Below are 23,660 nucleotides of genomic sequence, written 5' to 3' on the forward strand. Positions count from 1 at the left end.
GATAATTGCTTACTTCCTACATGGAAGTAATCAAATGAAAATTAGTACATCAAGGAGAAAAAAAACCAAACCTACAATCAAATCAAGGCATTTTTAAATACATTAGTAGGAAAACAATGTAACCTGTTACAGCAAACAGGGAAATCCTGGGACAGGTTTCAAGTGTTTTATGATGACACTCTCAGCTTCACATGACAGCAATATGTCCTCACAGATTCATGGGATTTATATCTAGTGGTGAAAATACAGTTTCCCTCACTGAAAACTTGAAGCATTAGATATAAAGGACTGGGAAACCAAAACTCTAAAGGATATTGCCTGGGTCCAGAAATATGAACACAACCTTGAACAGCAGCCTATATCTGGGAATTTAACTTAGTTTCTCCTGTAGCAATGTGCAAGTGCCAGGTCTTATGTTGTGGTCTCTGATCCATTTGGAATTGATGTTTGCAGATTGAAAGCTTATTTCTTCTGCACATGGATATTCTGTTTTCTTCAAACCAGTTGATAGACAACTGTATTTTTGCCAGTAAGTACTGTTTATGTATCTGGCAGACATCATATACCTATAGTTCTATCTGCCCATATTTGGATCTTCTATTATGTTCCATTGATTTCCACACCTATTTTTATGCCAGGGTCATACTGTTTTGGGGACTACAGCTCTATAATATATCTTTTTTATTAGAAAAATTCTTTATTTTTATTTCAGATGTTGTTCCCCTTCACTGTTCGCCCTCTCCCCAAAAATCATCTCTTAACACATCCCCTCTCCCCTGAACTGCAATCATCCTAGATGTGCTTATCTATCTATCATGGCATTCCCCTATACTCTGGTGTCTAGCATTCTCAGGAAGAAGGACCTCTCCTCCCTTTGATGTTCGACAAAGCTATAATTTGCTGCATATTCATCTGGATCAATATGCCCCACTATATCTACTATTTTGTTGGTAGTTTAGTCCTTGGGAGCTCTGGGAAGTACAGGGTGTTTCAAATAGTTGCTCCTCCTATGGCGCTGCAAACTCCTCTCAGCTCCTTGGGTCCTTTCTCTAGCTGTTCAATTGAGGATCCTCTGCTCAGTTCAATGATTGACTGAGAGTGTCCCCCTCTGTATTTGTCATGCACTGGCCGAGCCTCCGAAATGATATCTATTTCAGCCTCCTGTCAGCACGCACTTGTTGGCATACACAATGGTATCTGGGCATTGTAACTGTATATGAAATGGATACCTAGGAAGAGCAGTCTCTGGAAGGCCTTTTGCTCAGCCTCTCCTCCACACTTTGTCTCTGTATCTCCTCTTGAGGGTATTCTATTCCCACTTCTAGGAGGATAAGTGTATCCATACTTCCTTCTTCTTGAGCTTCATTTGGTCAGTGAATTATATCATGGATATTCCAGGCTTCTGGGAAAATATCCAGTTATCCATGAGTGCAAATCAGGTGTATTCTTTTGTGTCTGTGTTACCTCACTCAGGATGATATTTTCTAGTTCCATACATTTGCTTAAGAATTTCATGAATTCAATGTTTTAATAGCTCAGCAGTATTCCATTGTGTATATGTATCGCAATTTCTTTATTCATTCATATGTCGAGTAACATCTGGTTCTTTGCAGCTTCTGGCTATTATAAATAAGGCTGCTATGAACATAGGTGTGCATGTGTCCTTATTACATGGAGAAAACTCTCAATATAAGCCCAGGATTGGTATTGCTTGGTCCTCTGATAGCATTATTCCCAATTTTCTGAGAATCTGACAAACTGATTTTCAGAATGGTGAAGGTCTGATAGAATTCTGCACTATAACCATCTGGTCCTATGATGTTTTTTGGGTTTTTTTTTCAGTGACTGCTTCTATTTCTTTAGGAGTTATGTGAGAGTTTAAATGGTCTATGTGATCATCATTTAACTTTAGTATTTGGTATCTCTCTAAAAAATTGCCCATTTAATACAGATTTGGTTGTTGTGTTGAGTATAGACTTTTGTAGCAGGATCTTCTAATTTTTTTGAATTTCCTCAGTTTCTGTTGTTAATTTCCCTTTTAATTTCTGATTTTGATATTTTGGATACTGTCTCTATGCCCTCTGGTTAGTATGACTAAGGACTTAACTATCTCATTGATTTTCTCAAAGAACCAGCTCCTGGTTCTATAGATTTTTTCCGTAGTTCTTTTGGTTTCCACTTGATTGATTTCTGCCCTGAGTTTGATGATTTCCTGCCTTCTACTCCTCCTGGGTGAATTAGCTTCTTTTTGTTCCAGAGATTTCAGGTGTGCAGTTAAGCTGCTAGTGTATTCTCTCTCCAGTTTCTTTTTGGAAGCATTCAGGGCTATGAGTTTTCCTCTTTGTACCACTTTCATTGTGTCCCTTAAGTTTGGGTGTTTTGTTCATTTATTTTCATTAAATTCTAAAAAGTATTTGAGTTCTTTCCTTATTTCTTCTTTGACCAATTTATCATTGAGTAGATCATTGTTCAGCTTCCATGTATATGGGATTTCTGTTATTTTTGTTGCTATTGAAGTCCAGCCTTAATCCCTAGTTATCTGATAGAAGCCATGGAATTATCTCAATCTTCTCATATCTGTTGAGGTCTGTAATGTGCCCAAATATATGATCAGTTTTGAAGAAGTTACCATGAGGTGCTGAGAAAAAGCATATAATTTTGACTTATATTGAAATGTTCTGTAAATATCTGTTAAATCCATTTGGTCCGCAACTTCTATTAGTTTCACTGTGTCTCTGTTCAGTTTGTATTCCCCTGATGTGAATATTGACGAAAGTTGAGTGTTGCAAGACCGCACAATTATTGTGTGAAGTGCAATATGCTTTGAGCTTTAGTAAAGTTTCTTTAATGAATGTGGGGGCCCTTGCATTTGGAGTAAAGTTGTTCAGAATTGACAGTTATTCTTTGTAGTTTTCTCCTTTGATTAATATGAAGTGTCCTTCCTTGTCTGTTTTGATGACATTAGATTGAAAGTCGATTTTATCTAATATTAGAATAGCTACTCAAACTTGTTGCTTGTGACCATTTGCTTGGAAAATTGTTTTCCAGCCCTTTACTCTGAGGTAGTGTGTCCTGACACACAGGACAGTCAACAGGGTTCCTGGAACTACCTAAGAAGAAGGCGAGGGCACAAGAGACAGGAGACAACGTACAGCAAGTCTGAGTCTGATCAAGTTGTCATTTTTTTTTTATTTTACACAAGTCAATATAAAGGGAAGCTTATAAGGTTTGGGAGGGCTAAAGGGGTAACAAGCTCAATTGGTTGGAATCATGTCTAAGAAACAGTTTCTCATAATTTCAGGGTAAAGCTTGTAAATGCTGCTGGAATTTTGGCATGAAAAAGGGAGTCATGAGGAGGTAAAGTGGAGGGGTATCTATAGTAATCAATCCACAGATGAACTTCAAAAGGAGGGGGTTTTGAGATCTATGTAAGAATGGTTCGTGGCATAGAGATATAAGTGAGAATGACTCCTGGTATCGAGATCTCCTGGCACTGAGATCTAGGTGGAGATCGCTCCTGGTATGGAGAGTTCTTGGCATTGAGTTGTAAGTGAAGATGGCTCCTGGCATCTCTCCCTTCTCTGTATAATAGAGAGCAGAGGTCAGACAGCCATTGATGAAAGCAGATGAGGTACCAAGATAATGGGTCAGCGCCTGTCTTAGGAATTGACCTGGTCATCCATAGTCACATTCTTGTTTGGCCATCTCTTCCAGCCTTCAGGAATTCCTTTGTTTGGTGGGAATGGCCCTGGGAAGCTGCCTGTCATTGACTAACTGCCCAGCAAGTTAATTGTTATTGATGCCTTCAGCTTGTGGGGCTCCTTCTGGGAATGGCTGTGACAAGAGTGCTCTCTCTGTTAAGGCACTAGACTGTGCTGTTTGGGCTGTTTTGCCCTGGGGGTTTAGGTAGCCATCTCTCAATCCTCCATAGCCAAGAGATGGAAATGTACCTGAAAAGGCTTGGCTGCCAAGTCATCTGCCTGCTTCTTAATTAGGGCACTGGGGCATTTAAAAGCCTATTGTCCAAAAGAACATAACAATAACAGACCTACAAAGGGTCCTAGAATACTGGGCAAAAGTGTAGTGAGACATGGAGGGTGGACAAGTAATTTTTATACCAACTTTTTTCTGTTCTCCTAAGTTTTTCTAGTCCTTGTCTGACTCTTTTCATGCTATCTTTTACAACTCCTGTCTTGTTAGCATAAAATCAGCACTCTTCCTTTAAAGCTGCACAAAGTCTCCCTTGTTGGAGGAACAGGAGATCAAGTCCTTACCTATTTTGGATAACAACCTCAGCTTGAAAGTCAATGGAGTCTGAGAAATCAATTAGCCCCCACTGAAGGTGTTGGACGTCTTGATTGATGGTGGCACTTAGCTCTGTGTACCTAGAGTTGGAAAGAATAAGGGAAGAAATGCCTGTCCCAGCTCTAACAGCTCTAACATCAAGTAGGACAGAGATAGTAACAGCAGAGATAGGTTCTCTGCGAGGGCAGCTCAAAGAAGTGAATCCCTAGTGGATGTGGATTGATCCCACAAGTGAAAACATTATTCAGAGCGATAATAAACTAAACGAGGAGTCATCTTTATAAGGATGCAAAACTCAAGGCTCTACCCATTCTTTCGATTTTAAAAAACTGAGGCAGAGAGCTAAGGTATAAGGCCATCAAGGCATGCCCACCAGGTTCCCTCTGGGGGGAGAATAAAATAATTTCCAGGAGGGGGAAAATAGGTTTCATTACACAAGTGAGCATAAACTGAGGGGACATTTGTTACACTAGACATCACACAAAGTCCCAGGCCAGATATTTGGGTTAATGAAAGCCCTGGCCAAGTGCCCTTTTGCCAACAGCTGGACTGTGGATCACGAGCATGGGGTGGGGGGAGTCATCAAGAATTGTAATTCGTTCAGCAAAGGGTGCTTGGGAATGGTAGCACAGCCAGCAATCTTCAACAAGTTCTTGGGAAGTTTCGTTTAAGGTGAGAAAAATCTGACTAACTAAAAAATGTACAAGACGTTTACTGGGAGCTGTCTGTACAGACTGTGTAGTGGCTGATGGCTTAACTGGTGACTGGAGGGGAAATTCAAAAGGTAGCAAGGTGCCTTTAAGAGAAGGAGCACAGGTGGTACCCTGGTCAATTCCTTTAGGAGGAACAGGACAAGGTACCTATACAAGATTAGGTCCCATTGGGACTGGCTGGGCATGATATAAAGGCGCTTTAATGAACTTAATAGAGAAAATAATACCTGTATCAAAGCCAAGTACATAGAGGAAAAGATCCCACTCATAGCATATTTGCCAATGTAGATTGGGAGATTATGCATAGATGGTAAACTTAATTTGTAAAGGTGTGCACTCTCCCTTTGTAGAGGCATTGGAAGCTTTGTAGTACTCATCATGTGTTAGAAGACTAGCTGGGGATATAACATTGTGTTTTACTTAGATGTGATCCCACAAGGAGAAGTCCAGAGGCTCTCCCAAGGGTTCCAAAACCCAAAATAAATCCTGTGGATGTCTTAAAGAAAACAAATGGCAGGCCACATTCTATCTGATCTACATTTGAAATCTATAAAATTTAAATATATCACCTTTTGACACCCTGAAGGGGGGCAATCAGCAGTAGCCAATATCTCCCCGTTAATCTGTTTATAAGTTGTCCAATTTTTAGCTAAATTAAATTGCCATGCAAAGAGGGATGTTAAGTCTATAGATGTCCGTAGCGTCAGCCTTAGTAGGAGGCATCCAAAGGTATTGAGGATTGTGGCCATTTTCAATAATGATAATCAGCATCATTCTTTGTCTCAGCATTAGCATACTCTGCCAGCTAGCATGTTCCTTCAGCATCCTGTAAGAAAAAAAAAAAAAAACACAAACATGCCCTCTTCTCCACACTCAGAGAGTTCCCTGGCATTAAAATTTTTAAATTTTTTTGTGATATAGAGATGCAATTTTCCCCTGTTTTATTTATGAAAATATTATTGCAAACTTTTATGGGCCTGTTCCACAATATCTTGTCTTTGAGAATTATGAGGGATCTCAGTAATATGACTAATATCAAATTGTTAATAAAACATCTCAAATGACTGACTATAATAATGAGTATAATAATCAGCTATAATATTTGTCTTAATATGATTTGGAACATTCAGTAATGAAAAACAACATATGTAATGAATAATTTTATTTTAATTTTTTGTTTCTTATGTTAAAACAGTTATAACTAGAAAGCTTGAAAACCTGTTAATAGTCATATGCATATTTTTAATTAACCTTATTAAATTTTTTCATATAAACAATTTTAAAATTTAAGAATTAGAATTTAGAAAAAAAACTTAAGGATTTGTAAGCTATAAGATATATATATATATATAAATGAAAAGATTGAATTTTAACATTTTAAAAAAGAGCATCTACAGCACCCAATTCAATTATCTGTGCTGAAGCAAGGGGACACTCAAAAGAATACGCATGTGATCTAATTATATGAGCTTTACTCCCACAGTAGATGCATTTTTATAGGATGCATGTATAAATCAATAAAAAATATAAAAACCTGTATGGAGGCAAATTTTTAACAATTTATCTTTTAGAGAACAATTATTAATCTTGTCAAAAATGGCTTGTCATGTAATAAATTAAGTATTAACAATAACTAATTTAACTGCCACTTAAAACAAGGAACAAATGTTTCATCAGGCTCTTAAACCATTCCTTTTGAAAATATATTTATGATTTTATTTTGTAACACTTTATTATTACACCAAATCAATATTGGAGATGTTAAAACTTTATTTGTAGAGGTTTTACATTAATGTTCTCTTTGTCAAGGAATGGAAGTATATCATAAACTGTTGACAACAACTTATGGTAGCTTTCTCCAAGTTATGTCTCTCAATACTTATTTTGCATCTATCTTGAGAACATCAGAGGCTTAAACCCTCTTATGGCAAGCTTAAAGCAGTGTCTTAGCCAAAAAAATCACCTTAACACTTTTGTAAATCATTTTCTTAAAAATTTTAAAAGTCCATTGTTAAGAGAAAGCCATTTCTTGAGGAAGAACTTTCTAATGAAATTATTTTATTGGATTTTAAAGTTAGCTTATGCTCTTTTAAAGTTAGAAGTAAATGCTTTTATTATTATCAGGATCCACAAAGCAAAAAACAACCCTTTAAATCTATAATAGTTTTGTGTATAGTAGGAAGGCCAAATTTTAATGCCTTCATAATTTCTACATAGCCTTATTAACCTTTCACAGATTTAAGTTTGAGCTGTATTTTGAACAACATCTGTATGAATCTGTTAAAAATGTTCTCTTGGCCAGAAACTCACTAAGTGAGACCTGCAAGAAGAAAGCTGTATCTCTCAAGCCTCTGCTGAGGCAACTCTGAGCTTTGCATTAACTCAGATGTAAGTCTTCTCATCTGAGTCTATTATATCTAAAGCCGGACCTACACACACTGATCCTCCAAGGAGTAGCCTGTAACCAGACCCCATTGTATGAAGGTCAAATAACTAAAGGAACCTGTAATATTAAAGCATAACTACAATTTTTGAAAGCAAAACACAGTTTTAAACAATCTTTTCTTCTAAAATTAATGGCAAACCCATTACTTTCACATTGCAAAGTTTGTCCAGCATCTTGTATGTTTGAATGCATGACAGTGTAACTTACTGAAGAGACATTATTTTAAATCTTATTTTTATATAAGTCTAATTTTTAGGATAAGAACAACATAAAACATTACGTCAATTTAGAAATATCTTAGATGTCTTTTTCTTCAGTTGTGTCAAGTCACGTGCTGCTTAAGATAGCTCTAACTCTGAATTATCAGTTTGAAACTTACCTTTTGTTACCATCATTATATTTTTTAAATCATGTCCAATAACTTGAGAGCCTATACTCTATAGTCAAGACATGTAAAACATTTTTATACCTTTAAGACCAATTAGAAATAAAGATGAAGCGATCACATGAATCTCATAAATTTAAAACAAATACATTTTCCCCCAATGGAAGAAAGTATTTTGAACCCAATCTTCACCGTTGTAGAAAAAAATTTAGGAGAAATATTTGTTAGTCCATTTACCTCAGAACTGCTGGCCCTTTAAGAAGCAGGTTTTTTTCTCCAGCTGTGTTTGACTCCTAGTTAAGAATGTGAGGCACCTTAAATCAGCCCCCTCTGTGTAAACTGTGACTGGCAGGACTGCCAGCAGATAACAATTTTTTACCATTTTTTTCTTTTCAACATGAAACATAAAAACAACAATCATTCAGCCAATGAAAACCATAGGCAAACATAAATTGACACACATATGGACAGGTTTTGTTGCACCAAAGGCAGACAACAGACAGAGAGGGAATGTTATGTCTCAAAGAGATCCAAATATCTTAACCAGAACTAAGGATATCTTCAGTAGGATTCGGAGAGGAAACAGGAAGTCTCCCATTTTCCTCTCCTCCCCGGGAAAGTTTTGAAATAGCTTTTAACAATTTTTTCGTTTTTTGATACCAAGTCCTGCACATGGAAAAATTGCTTTTTTAAAATCTGTTTTTTCTCTTGTTTAAGGTGAACTCCTTATCTTCTTTTTTTTCTGGGAATTCTGTCAGAAAAGGGACGGGAGGCACAGCGGCATCCATGGGTTGTTCCTGATATTTTCACACAAGCGACCTGTTTTTTTAACCACTGTTGGGTTCATAAGAAGAGAAATGTTTAGAGAATATGAGGAAGGGGTTGCCTAGGTGGACACACACAGACATTGTATAGAAAAAATCTGGATAAATTCCTCAGGTGTGAGCCAGCCCTTGGTGGAAGATTTTAAGTGCCAAAGTGAAGGGAGCAGTCTGCCCATAGGCTGTGACTGTGGAATTTACTTTTTCTAAAATTTTAAAGTCAAGGAGCTTGTTTTGGCTCTGGCTTTTTCTAGGTATTTGTCTTTCCAATAAATCCTGAAGTTAGAGTGTCCATTTGTCCCTCTAAGTCTCATAGCTCCTTTAAGAGGGCTACTTGCTCCATTCAGCAATCATTTGGCAAAGAGAAGACATTTTTTTCAGTGGCTCTCCTGCTGGCAGCTTTCTCCTCCAAATTGGTTTCCTCCCCAGGAGATAGTGTCAGCACCTGATTATGACTAGATTTCAGAGTTAGTAAAGAAGGATAGACTTTGGTCTTTTTGAGAAATTAGGGAAATGAGCAGACATAGACAGAGACCATAACTATCAGAGGCAGGATGGATAAGAGAGCACAGAGACAGTGTCCAGATAAGTGCTTTTTCAGAGATCTAGATCCTCGAAGTGGGAAAAATTCTGAGTAATGTCATTAATCAGAGACTAGTACTTAAAGACAGTAATTGGAACTTCTCCCCTCCCCCCCCCCCCACCAAAAGTTACGTAGTAATCTCTAAAACAATTACTTACTCTAGCCCATGTTTTCTTAACTATGGTTCCTTCCTCTGGGAACCAGGACAATTTATCCAACATAATATTTAAGACCTAAGTACTTCTCAAAGAAGTATATAAAATCTCCTTTTCTTAACCCAGTCCCTTGTGTCTTGAGCCTTAAAACAGGCTGAATATATTCTTGTCCCATGGGGGTCTCACCTGCAGAGAGACATTGTTGCCATGGAGATTTTCCGCTCACATTTTACCTCACTGTTGGGCACCAGAGTGTACTGACCAGCATTACAGTCAACAGGGTTCCTAGAATTACCTAAGAAGAAGGCGATGGGGCAAGAGACATGAGACAACGAACAGCAAGTCTGATTCTGATCAAGCTGTCAAATTTTTATTTTACACAAGTCAATATAAAGAGAAGTTTACAAGGTTTGGGAAAGTTAAAGGGGGAACAAGCTCAAGGAGTTGGCATCATGTATAAGGAACAGTTTCTCATAATTTCTAGGTAAAGCTAGTTATTGCTGCTGGAATTTTGGCATGATAAAAGTGAGTCATGAGGAGGTGAAGTGGAAAGGAGTTGCTATGGTAATCTATCCACAGATGAACTTCAAAAGGAGGGGGTTTTGAGATCTACATAAGAATGGTTCATGGCAAGAAGGTATAAGTGAGAATGACTCCTCATATCAATTAGAAACAATGAATTCACAAAATTTTTAGGAAAATGGTTTGATCTGGAAAATATAATCCTAAGTGAGGTAATCCAATCCCAAAAGAATACACATGGAATGCAATTTCTGATAAGTGGATATTAATTAGCCCAGAAGCCATGAATACCCAAGGCACAAATTGCATAACAAATGACTCCCATGAAGAAGTATGGAGAGGGTCCTGATCCTGGAAAGGATTGATCTAGCACTGGAAGGGAATATAAGGAAACAGAGAAAGGAGGGAGGTGATTGGAGAAGGGATGGAGAAAAGAAGGTTTATGGGACATATGGGGAGGGGGGATCCGGGAAAAGGGAAATCATTTGGAATGTAAACAAAGAATATAGAAAATAAAAAAATTTAAAAAAAATTAAAAAAAAAACAAATTTAGTAAAAGGAAAAAGAAAAACAAACAAAAAAAAAAACAAAAAAAAAAAACAAAAAAAGAATGGTTCCTGGCAAGATGATATAAGTGAGATTGACTCCTCATGTCAAGATCTCCTGGCATTGAGATCTAGGTGAGGATGGCTACTGGTATGGAGAGTTCTTGGCATTGAGATCTAAGTGAGGATGCCTCCTATCAGTAACGTTTGTCTTTAACACAGAAGGGCTTTTCCTGTAGGCAGAAAAATGGTGGAATCTGTTTATGTATCCAGTCTATGATAGTCTATGATTTTTGTGTGAGTCTATGAGTTTTTATTGGGGGACTGATCCCATTGATGTTAAGAGACATTAAGGAATAGTGATTTTTGAGCTTTCTACAAGGGTATAAAACTGGATCAATTTCCATTCTTTTTACATGAATACTGCCAGTTACACCAGCACTGTACACAGAAGAGGGGAAGGGTGGCAATAGAAGAGGGAGGGAGGGAGGGAATAAATGATGTTGGGAATGAGGGAGAGTGGGAGGGAAGAAGGTGGAATGAAGAGAGAGAAACAGACACTTTTCTTAGACACTAATGACCCACAATTTAGGAAGCAATGTCTCTTAGAGGATAGCCTTGCTAGACTCTTCCCTGCACGCAGAAAAGTGTATCATTAACAATGTCAGGGATTAGTCTTTGCCCAAGGGTTGGGTGTAAAGATGGAATGATTAATGTTTGGTCATTCCCTCAGTCTTTGCTTCATTCCCCATGCCTGAATTTAATGTAGACAGGCTAAATTAAACGTTGAAAATTTTGTGGATGGTTGGTGTCTTTATTGTTTCATTGGAAATCCTGCCTGGCTACAATAGGAAGCCTCTTCAGTTTCCATATCCTCAGTGTTGTTAATCAAAGCCAACTTCACTACCATTGATTCTTGGGCACCTTTCTTATACCAGTTCTATGTCTCCACCAGGACATTCCCACCACTACCTCATCCATATCAGTCACATATTTTCACGCTGTTTTGTGGCCATCTAACCTTCTCTCCTGTCACTCCCCATACCTGTTCCTAAACTTCCTCATTGTCCACCACATCCTGCTCCTTCCCATACTCCTTGATGATCTGTCTCTCATGACTATATTATTCACATTTCTGAATGAGACTCATGCATATTTTCTTGTACCTTCTTATCATTTTAGCTTCTTCAAGTCTATGAAATATTTTTAGTTGGAACACCAGGCCAGCACAATTCCCATTCTTTACCAAAAGGGAGAAGCAAAGAAGAGTAAAAAGAGAGCAAGTCTCTGTGTTTTATTTGGGCTGTGACATAGATGCCAGGTATAGGTGCAGACTACCATGCACCCATGATGGGGGTGAATAGTGCACAGGAAATATGTGGCAGTTGCCATGGTAACAGACACAACCCAGTCAATAACAACTGATTCTGAGGCTAATTGTAAACAGCTTCTGATGCCAACAAGTATAGCATGGTACTTGCATTTTATAGCTAATATCTACAACACACTGGGCATGTCTCATCCCATGGGTTGAGATGAGACATGGGTTCCCCTTCTAAGAAGGACCAAAGTATCCATAATTTGTTCTTCCTTCTTCTTGAGCCTCATTTGGTCTGTGATTTGTATCTTGGGAATTCTGCACTCCTGGGCTAATGTACACTTATAAGTGAGTGTATAACATGGGTGTTATTTTTTGATTGGGTTACCTCACTCAGGATGATATTTCTATTTCCATCCATTTGCCTAAGAATTTCATGGATTCAATGTTTTTAATAAGTGAGTAGTATTTCATTGTGAATTCATTGTTTTTAGTAGCTGAGTAGTTTTTCATTGTGTAAATGAACTATAGTTTCTGTATCTATTTCTCTGTTGAGGGACATCTGGATTCTTTCCAGGTTCTGATTATTATAAATAAATCTGCTATGAATATAGAAATTGGCGAAGAGCTTTGAACACATGGGAACAGGGGTAAATTTCTTGAACAGAATACCAATAGCTTGTGCTCTAAAATCAAGAACTAACAAATGGGACCTCAAAAAATCACAAAGCTTCTGTAAGGCAAATGACACTGTCAATAGGGCAAAACAGCAACCAACATAACTCGAAAAGATCTATACCAATGCTAACTCAGATCCAGGCCTAATATTCCGTATATATAAAGAATCCAAGAAGTTAGACCCCAGAGAACAAACTTACCCTATTAAAAATGGGGTAAGAAGCATAACAAAGAATTCTCAACTGAGAAATTAGGAATGGCTAAAAAGTACCTAATGAAATGTTAATCATCATCTGGGAAATGCAAATCAAAACAACTCTGATATTCTAAATCACACCAGTTTTTGATCTTAGTCATTCTGACTGGTGTGAGTTAGAATATCAGGGATTGCAAGCTGGAAAGACTGCTCTGGAAATCAGTTAGGTAATTCCCCCCAAAATTAAACAAGGTACTACCCAAAGATCCAGCTATACCACTTCGGGGCATATACCCAGAATACACTGCAATGGGTAATAAAGACACATGTTCCACTATATTCATAGCAACCTTCTTTATAATAGTCATTTGGTGATCTTAGAGTGAGAGCCATTAGTGTTCTACTCGGAAAATTTTCTACTGTACCATTGCTTTAAGGGTATGTCACTTCTATCAAATTTCATTTACCCAGTTTTATGTGAAGATCCTTCATTCACTTGAACTTGAGATTTCTGAAGCATGATAAACCTGGATCTATTTTCATCCTCAACATGGAAATATTAAGTTAGAGCATTTGCTCAAGATGCTTTTTTTTCCATTGTATGGTTTTGACATTTTTTTAATCAAAACTCATGTGTCCATATTTGTGAGGGTTTATTTCTTTTTTTATTTTTATTTCTTTTTATTATAATTTTTTATTTTCTATATTCTATGTTCCAAATGATTTTCCTTTTCCTGGTTCCCCCCTCCCAATAAGTTCCCTAAGCCCTCTTCCTTTCCCCCATTCTCCCATTAGCCCCCTCCTACTTCTCTGTCCTGGTACTCCCTTACAATGCTGGAATAAGCCTTTTTATGATATGGGACTTCTCCTTCCTTCTTCTTGTGCATCATTTGATACGTGAATTGTGTCTTGGATATTCAGAGCTTCTGAGCTAATATCCACTTATCTATGACTGTATTCCATGTGTGTTCTTTTCTGATTGGGTTACCTCACTTAAGATGATTTTTTCCAGATCCAACCATTTGCCTAATAATTTCATGAATTCATTGTTTTTTATTGCTGAGTAGTAATCCATTCTGTAAATATACCACATTTTCTGAATCCATACCTCCATTGAGGGACATCTGGGTTCATCCCAGCTTCTGGCTAATATAATCAGGGCTGCTATGAACATAGTGGAGCATGTGTACTTATTGCATACCAGGGAATTCACTGGGTATATGCCCAGGAGTGGTATTGCAGGGTCCTCAGGAGGTGTTATGCCAAGTTTTCTAAGGAACAGCCAGACTGATTTCCAGAGTGGTTGTACCAAATTTCATTGCCAACAGCAGTGGAGGAGTGTTCCTCTTTCTCCACATTCTGGCCAATGCCTACTGTCTCCTGAACTTTTAATCTTAGCCATACTAACTAGTGTAAGGTGAAATCTCTGGGTTGTTTTGATTTGCATTTCCCTAATGACTAATGATGTTGAACATATTTTAAGGTACTTCTCATCCATTTGAAGTTCTTCATGTGAAAATTCTTTGTTTAGCTCTGTACCCCATTTTTAATGGGGTTATTTGTTTCTCTGGCGTCTAACTTCTTCAGTTCGCAGTACATATTGGATATTAGCCCTCTGTTAGATGTAGGGTTGGTGAAGATCCTTTCCCAATTTGTTGGTTGCCGTTTTGTCTACTTGACAGTGTTATTCGCCTTACAGAAACTTTGTATTTTTATGAGGTCCCATTTGTCAATTCTATTTTTTTATTCGATATATTTTTATTTACATTTCAAATGATTTCCCCTTTTCTACCCCCACTCCCCGAAAGTCCCGTAAGCCCCCTTCACTCCCCCTGTCCTCCCACCCACCCCTTCCAAATTCCCCGTTCTGGTTTGGCCAAACACTGCTTCACTGAGTCTTTCCAGAACAAGGGGCCACTCCTCCTTTCTTCTTGTACCTCATTTGATGTGTGGATTATGTTTTGGGTATTCCAGTTTTCTAGGTTAATATCCACTTATTAGTGCGTGCATACCTTGATTCACCTTTTGAGTCAGGGTTACCTCACTTAGTATGATGGTCCCTAGCTCCATCCATTTGCCTAAGAATTTTATGAATTCATTGTTTCTAATGGATGAATAGTACTCCATTGTGCATATATACCACATTTTTTGCATGCACTCTTCTGTTGGGGGATACCTCGGTTTTTTCCAGCATCTGGCAATTACAAATAGGGCTGCTATGAACATAGTAGAGCATGTATCCTTATTATATGGTGGGGAATCCTCTGGGTATATGCCCAGTAGTGAAGAAGAAAATGGAAAAAGTCCTCAAAAAATGGGAAAACCTCCCATGCTCATGGATCAGTAGAATCAATATAGTTAAAATGGCCATTTTGCCAAAAGCAATATACAGATTCAATGCAATACCCATCAAAATACCAACTCAATTCTTCACGGAGTTAGAAAGAGCAATTATCAAATTCATCTGGAATAACAAAAAACACAGGATAGCTAAAACTGTTCTCAGCCTCAAAAGAAATTCTGGGGGAATCAGTATCCCTGACCTCAAGCAATACTACAGAGCAATAGTGTTAAAAACTGCATGAGGCTGAAAACATCCAATGGAAAAAAAATAGCCTTTTCAACAAATGGTGCTGGTTCAACTGGAGGTCAGCATGCAGATGAATGCGAATTGATCCATCCTTGTCTCCTTGTACTAAGCTCAAATCCAAATGGATCAAGGACCTCCACACAAAGCCAGACACTCTGAAGCTAATAGAAAAGTAACTGGGGAAGACCCTTCAGGACATCGGTACAGGGAGAATGTTTCTGAACAGAACACCAATAGCGTATGCTCTAAGATCAAGAATTGACAAATGGGACCTCATAAAATTACAAAGTTTCTGTAAGGCAAAGGACACCATCAAGAGGATAAATCGGCAACCAAGAAATTGGGAAAAGTTCTTCACCAATCCTACATCAGATAGAGGGCTAATATCCAATATATATAAAGAACTCAAGAAGTGAGACTCCAGAAAACCAAACAACCCTAATAAAAATGGGGTACAGAGTTAAACAAAGAATTCTCACCTGAAGGACTTCGGATGGCGGAGAAGCATCTTAAAAAATGCTCAACTTCATTAGTCATTAGGGAAATGCAAATCAAAACAACCCTGAGATTTCACCTTATTCCAGTCAGAATGGCTAAGATTAAAAATTCAGGAGACAGCAGGTGCTGGAGAGGGTGTGGAGAAAGAGGAACACTCCTCCACTGCTGGTGGGGTTGCAAATTGGTACAACCACTCTGGAAATCAGTCTAGAACATAACTCTTGGTGTTCTATTCAGGAACTTTTCCCCTGTGCCCATGTTCCTGAGAGTATTCCCCAGTTTCTTTTCTATTAGTTTCAGTGTATCTTATTATATGTGGAGGTCCTTGATCCACTTGGAGTTGAGCTTAGTACAAGGAGATAAGAATGGATCAATTTGCATTCTTCTGCAAGATGATGTCCTATTGAGCCAGCACCATCTGTTGAAAAGGCTATCTTTTTTCCACTGGAAAGTTTCAGGTCCTTTGTCAAAGATCAAGTGACCATAGATGTGTGGGTTCATTTCTGGGTCTTCAATCCTATGCCAATGATCTACGTGGCTGTCACTGTACCAATACAATGCACTTTTTAACAATATTGCTCTATAGTACTGCTTGAGGTCCTGTATCCAGATTCCCTGGGTAGTTCTTTTACTGTTGAGAATAGTTTTTGCTATGCTTGTTTTTTTGTTATTCCACATGAATTTGGGAATTGCTCTTTTTAACTCGATGAAGAAATTAGTTGAGATTTTGATGGGGATTGCATTGAGTCTGTAGATCTGTAGATTGGCCAAAAAAAGATGGTCATTTTTACTATATTAATCCTGCCAATCTCCTGCAACGAGAGTGGAAGATTTGTCCATTTTCTTGGTCTTCAATTTCCTTCTTCACAGACATGAAGTTCATTTCATTCAGATCTTTCAATTGCTTTGTTAGAGTCACCCCAAAATACTTTATATTGTTTGTGGCTATTGTGAAGTGTGTCATTTCCATAAATTCTTTCTTAGCCTGCTTATTCTTTGAGTATATGAAGGCTACTGATTGGCTTGAGTTGATTTTATAACCAGCCACTTTGCTGAACTAATCAGCTGTAGGAGTTCTCTGGTGCAGTTTTTTGGGTTGTGTAAGTATACTATCATATCATCTGCAAATAGTCATGGTTTGACTTCTTCCTTTCCAATTTGTATCCCTTTAACCTCCTTATGTTGTCTAATTGCTCTAGCAAGAACTTCAAATACTCTGTTAAAAAGATATGGAGAGAGGGTTCAGCCTTGTCTAGTCCCTGATTTTAGTGGGATGCTTCAAGTTTCTCTCCATTTAGTTTGATGTTTTATACCGGTTTGCTGTATATTGCTTTTACTATGTTTAAATATGGGCCTTGAATTACTGTCCTTTCCAAGACTTTTAGCATGAAAGGATGCTGAATTTTGTCAAATGCCTTTTCAACATCTTATGAAATGACCATGTATTTTTTTTCTTCGAGTTTGTTTATGTAGTGGATCACATTGATGTATTTCCGTATATTGAACTATCCCTGCAACCCTGGGATGAAGCCTACTTGATCATAGTGAAAAATCGTTTTGATGTGTTCTTGCATTTGATTGGCAAGAATTTTATTGAGTATTTTTGCATTGATATTCATAAGGGATATTGGCCTGTAGTTTTCCTTCTTTGTTGGATCTTTCTGTGGTTTTGAGATGAACTTAATTGTGGCTTCATAGAACAAGTTGGGTAGTGTTCTTTCTGTTTCTATTTTGTGGAATAATTTGAAGAGTATTGGTGTTATATCTTCTTTGAGGGTCTAATAGAATTCTGCATTAAAACCATCAGATCCTGTGCTTTTTTTCGTTGGAAGACTTTCTATGACTCCGTTTATTTCTTTAGGGGTTATGGAACTGTTTTTAGTTGATCTATTTGATCCTGATTTAATTTTGGTATTTGGTATCTGTCTAGGAAATTAAGTATTTCCTCCAGATTTACAAGTTGTGTTGAGTATATACTTTTGAGGTAGGATCTGAGGATTTTTTTTTTAATTTCCTCACTTTCTGTTGTTATTATCTCCTTTTTCATTTCTAATTTTGTTAATTCGGATGCTGTCTTTGTGCCCTTTGGTTAGTCTGGCTAAGGGTTTATCTATCTTGTTAATTTTCTCAATGAAGAGCTCCTGGTTTTGTTGATTCTTTGGATGGTTCTTTTTGCTTCCACTTGATTGATTTCAGCCCTGAGTTTGATAATTTCCTGTCTTCTACTCCTCCTGGGTGAACTAGCTTCTTTTTGTTCCAGGGCTTTCAGGTGTGCTGTTCAGCTGCTAATGTATTGCTAATGTATGCTCTCTCCAGTTTCTTTTAGCAGGCATTCAGAGCTATAAGTTTTCCTCTTAGCACTGCTTTCATTGTGTCCCATAAATTTGGGTATGTTGTACCTTCATTTTCATTAAATTCTAAAAAGTCTTTGATTTCTTTCATTATTTCTTCTTTGGTCAAGTTATCATTGAGTAGAGTGTTGGTCAGCCTCCATGGGTATGTGGGCTTTCTGATGTTTTTGTTGCTATTGAAGACTACTCTTATTCCATAGTGATCTGATAGGAGACATGGGATTATTTTGATCCTTTTATATTTGTTTAGGTATGTCTTATGAACAATTATATGGTCAATTTTGGAGAAGGTACCGTGAGGTTCTGAGAAAAAGGTATATTCTTTTGTTTTAGATTGAAATTATATATATGTGTGTGTGTGTGTGTGTGTGTGTGTGTGTGTTAAAGCCAATTGGTCCAATGTTTCGATTAGTTTCACTGTGTCCCTGTTTAGTTTCTCTTTTCTTGATCTGTCCTTTGGGGAGAGTGGAGCATTGAAGTCACCCATAATTATTGTGGTAGAAACAATGTGTGCTTTGACCTTTAGTAAAGTTCCTTTGACAAATGAGGGTACCCTTGCATTTGGAGCATAGATGTTCAGAATGGAGAGTTTTTCTTGGCGGATTTTTCCTTTGACAGGAGGAAATGTCCTTCCCTGCCTCTTTTGATGACTTTAGGTTGAAAGTCAATTTTATCTAATATTAGAATGGCTACTCTGGCTTGTTTCCTGAGACCATTGGCTTGTAAAATTGTTTTCCAGCCTTTTACTCTGAGGTAGTGTTTGTCTTTGGCCCTGAGGTGTCTTTCATGTAAGCAGCAAAATGTAGGGTCCTGTTTATGTGTTAAGACTGTTAGTCTACGTCTTTTTATTGGGAAATTGAGTTCATTGATGTTAAGAGATATTAAAAAATAGTGATTATTACTTCCTGTTTTTCTATGTTCTTTTTATATTTGAGTGGTCATCTTCTTTTGGCTTGATGAAAGAAGTTTACTATCTTACTTTTTCCAGAGTGTAGTTTTCCTCCTTGTATTGGTGTTTTCCACCTTTTATCCTTTGGAGGGCTGGGTTTTTGGAAAGATATTGTGTAAATTTGGTTTTATCATGGAATATCTTGTTTTCTCTATCTATGGTGATTGAGTGTTTTGCTGGGTATAGTAATCTTGACTGGCATTTGTCTTCTCTTAGAGTCTGCATGAGATCTACCCAGGATCTTCTAGCTTTCATGGTCTCCGGTGAGAGGTCTGGTATAATTCCAATCAATCTTACTTTATATGTTACTTGGCCTTTTTCCCTTACTTCTCTTCATATTCTTTATTTGTTTGGTACATTTGGGGTTTGGTTATTATGTGACAGGAGGCATTCCTGCTCTGGTCCATGCTGTTTGGAGTTCTGTAGGCTTCTTATATGTTCATAGGCAACTCTCTCTTTAAGTTGAGGAAGTTTTCTTCCATAATTTTGTTGAGGATAGTTGCTGGCCATATTATTTGTAAATCTTTACTCTCATCTATACCTATAATCCTTAGGTTTGGCCTTCTCATTGTGTCCTGGATTTTCTGGAATGTTTTGGGTTACAAGCTTTTTGCTTTTTGTATTTTCTTTCACAGTTGACTCAATGGTTTCTATGGTATCTTCCAAATCTGAGATTTTTCCATCTCTTGCATTCTGTTGTTAATATTTGCATCTATGGCCCCTGATTCCTTCCCAAGGTTTTCTGTCTCCAAAGTTGTCTCCCTTTGTGATTTCTTAGTTGTTTCTACTTCTGTTTTTAGATCCTGCAGGGTTTTGCTCAGTTCCTTCATTTGTTTAAGTTTTCCTGTAATTCTTTAATATATTTTAGTGTTTCCCCTTTCATGACTTCTGCCTGTTGACTCAAATTTTCCTGAATTTCTTTAAGTGACTTTTGCATTTCCTCTATATTGGCTTCTGGCTGTTGACCCATATTCTTCTGAATTTCCTTAAGTGATTTTTGTTTTTCCTTTGGAAGGGCTTCTAACTTATTCATGTTCCCCTGTATTTCTTTAAGAGATTTATTTATGTTCTCCTTGTGTTCCTCTAACATTATCATGATGAGTGATTTTAAATCCAAATCTTGTTTTTCTAGTGTGTTGCGGTATCTAGGACTTGCTGTTGGTGAAGAATTGGGTTCAGATGCTACCATATTGCCTTGATTTCTGTTAGTAAAATTTCTGCATTCGCCTTTTGCCACCTGGTTATCTCTGGTGTTAGTCCTGTTGTCACTGGCTGGTATTTGAACCTCCTGTGGGTCTGGTTGTGCTCCCTGCACCAAGATGTTAGCTGGAGACCTCAGAATGCAGGGTTCTGTCTAACCACAGGAGTCCCTGCAAGTCGGGTGCTTCCCTGGCTGAGCTCCTGGACCCAAGATGGTGACTAGTGTCCTTGGGCCACGGGCCTCCATCTAACCACAGGACTTCATGCAGGACAGATGCTCCCTGCAGGATATGTGCCCAGGCAGTTGTAGACCTGCCCTGCTCCCTGGTGGGGAAGCAACCGAAGCAGGATGTGTCCTGGGCAATCGTTCACTCTGGTGCCCTCTGCATACCTGATTGAGCTGTCTGTGCCAAGATGGTAGGTGGCAACTCCAGACCAGGAGGGCTCCTTCTAACCTCAGGACTCCCTGCAGGTCAGGCGCTTCCCTGGCTGAGCTCCTGTGTCCAAGATGGTGGCAAGCGACCTATCTGTTTATTTCATTCAATTCTATTGATCAAGTATATTTTTCCATACCAATACCACTGTGGTTCTTTAGTACAACTTGAGATGACAGTTTGTAATTTCTCATGAAATTTTTTTTCTTCCCCAGGATTGCTTCAGATTTAGTGAGTTTTTGTTTGTTTTTTCTTTCTCTCTTGCCTTGTATTGCTTTTGCATAAGAAATTGAGAATTCCTCCTTAAAGTTTTATAAAAAAAATTGTATTGGAATTTTAATAGGAGTTGTACAGAACCATTAGATGGCTTTGGTAAGATGGTCATTTCCACTATGTTATCCAACCTATACTGATGCGCAAGAGATCTTTCTATCTTCTGATATATTCTCTGATTTCTTTCTAAAGGTATTGGAAGTTCTTGTCATACATATTTTTCACTTGCTTGGTTAGAGTTACAGAAGATATTTTATGTTATTTTTGACTGTTACAAATTGCGTTGTATTCCAGATTTTTTCTCAACCAATTTATCATTTGTATAAAAAAAAAAGGCCAGCTATTTCTTACATTTAACTTTTTTTCCACCCACTTTGATGGAACTGTTTATCAGCTATATCTGTTCTCTCAGAGAATATCTGAAGATCCCCATCTTATGCTATCATAACATGTGGAAATAGAGATATTTGACTTTTTTTACAATTTACATCCCATTGTTGATTTTCTTATTACACTTTATATTGCATTTTCCAGATGAATATTTATATAATTTAATAACAAACATAATTCTGTATCTTCTTTCACAATTACTAGGCTTTTAGATATTTTTATCATATTTTCATTTTATTCTTTGTATTCGATATTTAAAGCAGTATTTAAAATTTCTAGGCATTTTCTTTCTTCATAATAAATGCCTTCAATCCAAACACTTGGCAGGCAGAGGCAGGAAGGTATCTGTGAGTTTAAGGCCAGCTTGGTCTACATAGTGAGTTCCAGGCTAGCCGAAGATACTCACTATCGCAATACATTGTCTGAAAAATGTTATTTCTCCTTTTGCAACTACACTGATGAGCTTTAAAGCAAGCAGTCTCCACATTGGCATTGTTTGCTGTGTAGCAGGGAATAAACTGAGAAAAATCTATGAGGAAAATGTAGGTGATTTCCAAATATTACACATTGACTCCTATGCAGCTTTGGCTGTCCTAGAACTCAATATATAGACTAGGCTGGATACATATTCATAGAGATCCATGTATATCTTCTTCCCAAGTGCTGGGGTAAAACATATGTATCACTATGCCTTGATATTTTTTTGTTGATCTTAATTCAGTCTGTGTGTGTGGGTGTGTATGCGCGCATATATTTTGCCTATTCCTTGTCCAGTTCCCACAGAGTTGAGAAGAGGGTGTCTGATCCCCAGGAACTGGAGTAAATGAACTCAAGCATAGAAATCCCACAATCAAATAATTCGATGAAAAAGGTTCTGATAAAAATACAACATTCTTCAAACCAAAACATCTGAAGACACTCAAAAAAGAAGGAAAAATTCTCAACAAAGAAAAGCTAAGATTAATGAACCCAAAACTAATCATCTATACATCATAGTGAATGGACAGAACTTCAAGCATTTCTTATAAAACCATGAATAAAAAAAAAGGGTGTCTGTCTTCTCTATTCCCACTGAATACAGAGCTTCATGAATAAGACAAGAGAAAGCAATACAAATAATACAGATACATAAGTTAAAGGCCAGCATGTCTTTACTTTAAGCTGGCATGATTTTCTTAATGCCAGATCCTAAATCTCTACCTCATAAGTATTTTCAAAAAAGCCTAGGAAAATAGAAGCAGAAAGAACACTAACCAACTCTTTGAAGCCACAAGCAAGCTGATACCAAAATCACTGAAACAGACATCAACAAAAGAGAACTCCAATTTCCCTCATGAATATTGATGCAAAAATACTCAATAAAATTCTTGCCAACTGAATCCAGGAACACATTAAAATGATCATTCACCATGATAAAGTAGGCTTCATCCCAGGGATGCAGGGATGGTTCAATATATGGAAACCCATCAACGCAATCTGCTACGTGAAAAAATTCAAAGAAAAAAAAAAAACACATGGTCATTTCATTAGATGCTGAAAAGGCTTTCGACAAAGTTCAGCATCCTTTCATGCTAAAAGTCTTGGAAAGGATAGGAGTTCAAGGCCCATATCTAAACATAGTAGAAGCAATATACAGCAAAGCAGTAGCCAACATCAAACTAAATGAAGAGAAGGTTGAAACAATCCCACTAAAATCAGGGACTAGACAAGGCTGCCCCGTCTCCATATCTTTTCAATAAAGTACTTCAAGTTCTAGCTAGAGCAATTAGACAACATAAGGAGGTCAAAGGGATACAAATTGGAAAGGAAGAAGTGAAACTATCACTATTCACAGATGATATGATAGTATACTTAAGTGACCCAAAATGATTAAGCATTTAATATATTAGGCTATGGCTGGGGATTTCATTGTTTTTTAGTTGTTTGTTTGTCTTTTGAGACAGTGTTTCTCTGTGTAGTCTTGGCTCTACTGGAATTCACTCCTTAGACCAGTCTAGCCTTGAACTCAGATTTTCACTTGCCTCTGCCTCACAAGTGCTGACATTAAAGGGGATTACACCTCAGGCCAGCCAGCCATTCTTATTTAAACTACCACAGGCCACTCCTTGGCTCCCACAGGCTTGTAGCTATATCTATATCATAATGAAAAAGTACATCCAGTCCAACTTCACAAGGTTCCATAGGCTGTCCGCCAGAGAAATCTACCAGAGAACTCCTACATCTGATGAACAACTTCAAAAAAGTGGCTGGTTATAAAATCAACTCAAGCAAATTAGTAGCCTTTCTATAATCAAAAAATAAGCAGGCT

General features: G+C 37.6%; 1 pseudogene; it reads right to left on the minus strand.

Moving 5' to 3' along the window:
• Positions 1-23,660, minus strand: part of LOC127678097 (vomeronasal type-2 receptor 26-like) — a 73,745-nt pseudogene that overhangs the window by 5,674 nt on the left and 44,411 nt on the right.

The sequence above is a fragment of the Apodemus sylvaticus genome, chromosome 2, assembly GCF_947179515.1.
Source record: "Apodemus sylvaticus chromosome 2, mApoSyl1.1, whole genome shotgun sequence".
NCBI lineage: Eukaryota > Metazoa > Chordata > Mammalia > Rodentia > Muridae > Apodemus > Apodemus sylvaticus.